Source organism: Natator depressus, chromosome 8, assembly GCF_965152275.1.
Source record: "Natator depressus isolate rNatDep1 chromosome 8, rNatDep2.hap1, whole genome shotgun sequence".
Classification (NCBI taxonomy): domain Eukaryota; kingdom Metazoa; phylum Chordata; order Testudines; family Cheloniidae; genus Natator; species Natator depressus.
In genome coordinates, this window is record NC_134241.1 from 12429744 (window position 1) to 12436387 (window position 6644).

At 50.7% G+C, this 6644-nt stretch overlaps 1 protein-coding gene across 1 annotated transcript in view; it reads right to left on the reverse strand.

Annotated features, from left to right (window-relative positions):
- Positions 1 to 6271, reverse strand: part of JADE2 (jade family PHD finger 2) — a 158725-nt gene extending 152454 nt beyond the window's left edge. The window contains exon 1 of the mRNA XM_074960444.1: positions 5699 to 6271. The gene's annotated coding sequence lies outside the window, so the exon portion shown is untranslated. The remainder of the gene's footprint in view (positions 1 to 5698) is intronic.
- Between the last annotated feature and the right edge of the window lie 373 nt (positions 6272 to 6644).

Here is a 6644-nt window from a genome sequence, read left to right on the forward strand (position 1 = left end):
GCCTTGTCTTGAGGTCTGTATGATAGGCAATTAGACAGGTATAACATACAGAGAAGAGGATAGGGAGGCTTTAGATATTATACTGTCACAGGCTCATTCATCCTCATTGGACTGAGACATAAATTTTACCTTTACACTTTTGGAGCCAAATCCTACAGGACTCAATCATTATTCAGACAAAACTCCCATGGACTCCAATGGTGATTTTGCATTTGGTATATTTAGATTGCTTTGTGATAACAAGAGAACAAACCTTTCAGTTAAGGGGCAGAATTTGCTGTGCAAAAACGCCACAGGTCAAATTCAACCCTGACATGACTAAGAGCAGCTCCTAAGGTTTCAATGGATGTTGCACTGCTTCCCACTTACACCAGGGCTGAATTAGCTTCACGTGGTTAACAAATCTCTAGAGAGCATTATTAAAGCCTGGCAAGGAAATACACACACTGGGCCCAATCACCCCCCGATTCCCTGATTCTGCTGGTAAATCATCAAGGCATGTGTGATGCAGAGCGGCCTCACTCCATGACAGAGGGGATTAACCCACCTTGGGTTAACTCAGCTAACCAGCTAACCAAGCTCCGCCCCCCTCACAGGACATAGGGGGGTGGGACAGAAAGTATAAGAGCAGGGCCCTGAACTTGCAATTCAGTTGTGGCCAGGCCAGGGAAGGAGCCAGATGTCCTTCCCAGGGCACCAAAGTGCCAGCAGAACCCGCAACCAGCTGTGGCAGACGATGGTCCCCCGAGTCGGCCTGGGAGAAGGCCAGCCGCTGCCCTGCGAGATGGAGACCCAGAGAGGAAGCGGAGAGTGATCCGCTCAACATGGAGAGGAGGAACCAGTCCCCAGCAGCCGTGGAGCAGCCTCACCAGCCGCCAGTAGCCCAGGGAGGTGAGACATTGACTCGGCTGTGCTGCTGGGAGACAAGGCAGCTAGCCCACGCTTCCCTGCCAACCTTCTGGCAGGACCACCCATCGCTTCTAGGGCTCTGGGCTGGGACCCAGTGAAGCAGGGTGGGCCCAGATCCCCCTATTCCCAGCCCTTCACTTGGTGCTGGATGAGTCCTTGGCTGTTAATCTGTTTAGCCCTTGGGCAGGAAGCCTGAGCCTTAGCCCCAGGCAGGAGGCCTGAGCCACCACTTGCCCAGTGACCCGGCTGCAAACAAGGATGCCTGATCGATCCGCCCAATTCCCTGTTGCCTCCCAAGCGGGCGCCCTGGCCCTGAGACCAAGGAACCTTACATGTCCAGAGAAATGAGAATGGCTTGGTATCTAGGCTTCTCTTCATCAATTTCCTGATTTTTAGGTCCTGGTGGTAAAGTTTGGCTGGGGAAGCAAGTCCTCATTAGCTAGGAGGTGCTTGAAAAGGGTCAGGGCAGAGAAGCAGAGACTTGAGACTTCTGGAGGTTATTCCTGGGAGACAGGAAAGGGAAGGCTGATGCGCACAGCTTTGAGAAGGGGACAGAAAGGCAGAGGGGATCTTCCATTATCATTAGGGACAAGAAGAAGGCTGGGAGAGAAGGAGGCAGAGAAAGAGAGAGATCAGGGTCTTGGGCAGCTGGGTGCTGAGGAACAAGAGCGGGATAGCCAGGGTCTGTGGGATGTGAATGCAGGGAGGGCTGGTCAGTGGAAGGGAGAGGAAAGTTAAGAGCCAGGGGAGCCATGAATCAACTCCATTGACTAACCCTGCTAACATCCCAGTAGTTCACTTCATCTATTTAAGACTGCTGTGATTCATTACATATTTTTTAAGCTACGATTTGTCCCCCATATGCTGCCTTCTGGCCTGCTCTCGCTTCAATTAAGACACTTTGCTATGTTAATTAGGGAAAAAATATTGCCCTCTGGTCCCCTCCTCCACTGTCTTCCCCAGACCTTTCCACCTCTGCCCAGCACTGCAAACCACCCACAACCCCTGCTCTGATGGGAAGCCTGGAGCTGGCCAGCACAGTCGCAAAGTGTCTGTAGCTGGCCTGAGACAGGATGGGTCCCAGCTTGCTGGCTCTCCTGGGCAGGCTTCAAATAAGAAGCCTCAATTGGATTTTAATGCTGCCCTTTTCTGGGGATGAACGCATCATCTGCAGCAGCGTCCCCACAGGCCTGGGTGGTGTCATACAGCACCCCACTGCATCCGGAGCGGTGAATCTGACCCATTAATTTCTGTGTGGGCTGCAGTCAATTTCAGTGCGTTACACCAAAGGGCATCTAAAGTGTCTCAGTAAAAGACAAGCATCCTTGTTCTTCTCTGCACTAAGCACGTTTGCTGTCTTGGGTCCTGGAGCAAATTTTAATTTCATTTAAATTTAAAACAAAACAAGTCCCGCTCACTTCCTCTGCTTTGCATTTTTTCCATATCTAGAAGGGGATTTTTTTCTTTATTACTCATATTTATGACCTTCCTTTCCTTTTCTGACTTTTATTTTCATCCTCTCTTTAACCAGCTCTCTCCACATGTTTAAACCCGTCACGGACATCAGAGAGGTTACTCTGGGCACGAAGAGGGTGTCATGCACTGAAAAATCGTTATGCACAAATATAGAGAGAAAAGTAAATGAGGATGGGCACTGCATGCTGTGTACAGAATCAATGGCTCCATCCTGCATGTTGCTGAGCACCCTCAACTCCAACTGAAGTCCAGGGGAGTTAAGGGCACTCAGAACCTTGCAGAGCATGCACAAAATCCCACAAGATCAAATCCTTATTGAACTGGCAGTTTGAGGACCACATGTCAGGCAACTTTCAGAGCTTGGTGCCAAATGCTCTATTAGCAGAATCACAATTGAATTAAATTAATTTCACCTCCCTGCCTATAACCCTTAACTCAGCTTCTGGACATAGCCTTGATTTTCAGAAACCCACCTGATCTTTCCCACCAAAAAACAAACCTAGCCTTTTTGCAAACTATTTTTACTTCTAGCTCACAATTACTTTAACCTCAATGGCTAATAAATGCTTAAAGGTCCAACACAGTTCCTAAGACCAAGGCTCTTTACCCCGAGAGAGAGGCTGAGCTCCACCTTATGTGGAGCCAAATCCTCATTTCGAAAGATCTCATTGGTAAGGGGGATCCAGATTTAAAACAGTAATTGCATTATTTGTAATGATAGATTGTGTGGGGGAAGGGAAGAAAACAAATTGGTTTGGTATTTGGAAAGAGCATCTTGCCAGGTAGTTTGAGATTTGCACTTGCTGTTCAAAAGATTAATGGGATTTAGGGACACACAGGGGTCTTTCCACAATTGCACCTGAGCCTGAAAATCCAGTAGCTTTTGCGCCCTGCAGAAGCAGTTCCGAACTTCCCACACTTTTCACTCTGAAAGCACCTTTCAAGGTTGACAGATGGATTCACTGTCACTTGAAAAGGCAATTAGCTCCAAATTAAATGTAAACCCAGTTCCTAAAATTAAAATCCCATTAGATGCTCCACCAAAGAGACACACCAATTTGTAAAAAATATGGTCAAGATTGTGCAAGTAGGAGGTAAGTGCTGATCATTAAATGATTCCCCAGAGACATTGGTGGGCCCCCAGCAGTCTGTCCAGTCATTCAAGAGCGAAATAAATCTTCTCTAGAGCTCACTCCTATTTCTGTAAACTATGTGCACATGCGATACAAGGGAGCAGGGTACCTGCTTTGCAAAATAAACACTGAAGAAGATGCTATCTCGGATGCATTTTGCTTCCCCCTAGAGGAAGGGAAAGAGGAGAACAAGTCGGCAAAAACTAGCACGAAAGGGATGGGGGAGTAGACAAACCAGTGAAATAGAAAGAGGAAGATAGATCAGTAAAAGAATGAAACCAGGTAAACACCAGGGGGCCAGTGAGATGCTGGCAGGAACAGAAAGCGTGGGTATCACGAGGCCAGTGGGAGACTATGGGTCTCTCTCTAGCAGTGAAGGGTAGAGATGGAGTGCATGCCTGAGAAGGGCTATAAGAGACTGGGTGTGAGAATAAGGGCGAACCAGTGGGAGCATGTATGTGTACAAGGGATTGGAGCATGGAAGAGTAAAGATGAGAGTGAGATAATGAGACACAGAGAAGGGTGGGGGCAGGGGGACTGTATTAGAGCAGGAGGGGAAGGGCTGTATTAATGTGCCCAGGTCTGAACGAAACCCCAAAGTGAGAAGGACATTTTGGAAGATGTCTATGTCTCTCCCCCAGCAAACGGAGAGAGAAGAGAGGCTGTATGGGGAGAGCAGAGGGGATGAGAGGGAATATTTGTTGCTCAATGTCAGGACTTCTTGTTCCCATCTTTGCTTAAAGAGATTCCCTCAAATGCTGCTGAATGAATCTCCTGGAAGAAAGACGTGACCCTTGCAGAAAACAAACAGGAGGGGCTGCTGTGCATGAAAGATGAGCACCTGCCAGAAGGAGAGGGGCAGTGAGAGACAGAGAAGGGGATGAAGGGGGCAGGAGAGAGAAGGGAATGGGAGGATGCAAGCCAGCAAGAGGCAGCCGCAGGCAAGAGGGATGAAGATGGGGTACAGGAGAAAAGGAAAGAGAATGGATACAAACCCAGGAAGCGAGGAAAAGGGATGCAAGAGAGGCAGCCAGAGGAGGATGGGATGCATTGCACGGAGCAGAGGGACTGGACAGGAGACAGGAATGGAGGGGATGAGAAAGCCAGGGATGAAAGCGAGAGGAAGGGCAGACCGCAGGAGCGAGCAGCGCGGAGGGGTGTGAGGGAATGCACGGGAGCAGAAAGGAAAGAGGGATGAGCAAGGGAGCGGAGACTGGCTCGGGGCTGGGCGGGCAGAGATGGAGGAGAGGATGAGACGCCCCCAGAGGAGTCCGCCGGGAACCGTGAGAGTTTGAGAAGGTAAACAACAGCCATGCCCCCTACAGTCCTGTCCCCAACGTGCAGCCGGACTGCCGCGGCCGCTGCCTGTACATTTCCATTCCCAAACCTCGCCGTGCCCCCAGCAGCGTGCGTCTCTCGCTCGCTGGCCCTCCCCCACCCGCCACAGCAGGGCTGCAAACCCGGAGCGCCCAGGGAGCTCAGCCCCGAGCCAGGCTGCTGCGCAGCCGGGGCTCCGCCACCCCCGCCAGCGGGGCGAAGGCTGCCCGCCTCCCCGCTCCCCGGTGCATTGTTTGGGTCTGTGCACGATTTGGCAGGGACCTGGCAGCCCCAGCACGTGAGAGGAGCGGATCATGTGCACCAGCTCCAAGAATTGCAAGGCTCCAAAACGTGCTGCGTATCAACAAAATGAAACTCCTGCCTCTCCCTTGCTGAGCTGCCCTCGCTGCCTCTTGTGGCACATTTCACAGATTCCCCCCCCCCCCTCTTTTTTTTTTTCACGTCGCGCACACCCCCCTCCCGACCTCAACCATCCAGATCCCTTTGGACCCCGATGCCTGGCTGCTTTGCCCGTTGCAAAAAATTAACTGTGCTGTTCCCCTCTCCCCAGCCCAGAGACGGTTTGGGGTGAGCTCTGCCGCAGTCATTAATTTGGAAAATAAAAAACCCTTCTGCGCCGACCCTTTAAAAGTTCTTGTTTACATTCCTGCTGCTTCCCTTTTACTCTTTAAAACATGAGCGACCAACATGCGCAATCGATCTGGGTAAAATGCTGCACATTTCCCCCCTTCCTTCCTAGCAGCCAGCCCAGCGAAATGGGGGGGGGGGAGCCAGAGAGATGCAAAATAAAGATCAGCTGCAAATTAAAGCCATCCAAAATGCAATCCTCCTTCATCCTTTACCTTTGCCGGGAGAGTGTCCTCAAAGAGTTGAGACTGTCCCTCAGGTTACAAAAGAGGAGTGTGGAGAGGGGGCGGGGGGATGCTCCAGCGATTGAAACGATCAGGAAACCCCCTTTGCACGATCAATCTGGTATCATTATGAAGAGGGGGGGAAATAACCCCCCTGCTGGATCCGAAGATGACACCCTCCTCTTAGGAGTGGATACAAAGTAACTCCATGGATGCGAACCCAAAAGAATTGCTTCCAGCCGAGATGGCCGCTCTGTGCACGATCCAGCCCTATGTGCGTGTTTCTGTTTCTTTTTTAACCCAGACTTCCTTAGGATCTCTTTGCAACAACGACCAGTTCTTCTGCTGACCTTTTTATTTGAGGAGGGGGGCAGGTGGGAGGACCGGAGAAGTGACTTTTAAAATTATTAGTATGATCAAGAATGATTTCACTTCCCCCCAAATCTTTCTTCAGTTTCTTTTTTTCTTGTTTGTTGTTTCTTCCTGGGCAGCAGCAGGTCCAGGTGCAGCAGACATGGGTCCCATCTCTGGTTGTGTTTGTGCATGTGTTGCCTTCTCTCCCCCTCCCTTCTCCTCCCCCCCCCCCTTGCTGCTCACCTCCCCCCGATGCGTTGGGTCCCCATCTCTCTTTTGCTCTGGGTCTCTAGCAGCGGGGTCGGGCTGCTCACACACACTGTACAAGTCTGATCAGGTCGCTTTCGCAATGATCCCCAGCCGCGTACACGCACACACATCCACACACCACAACACACTCAGCAGGAGCCGTGGAACGCACACACTTCTTTACCTCCTCTCCCCCCTCTGCTTCACTCCCCCTCTCTTCTCCGAGCTATGGGCACAGGCGTACGCTGGGCTGCTGCAACCTTAAAAAATAAGCTTATACTTAAAAAAAATCTTTTGGCGCCATATTAATGACGTACTTAAAATTTGCCATTTC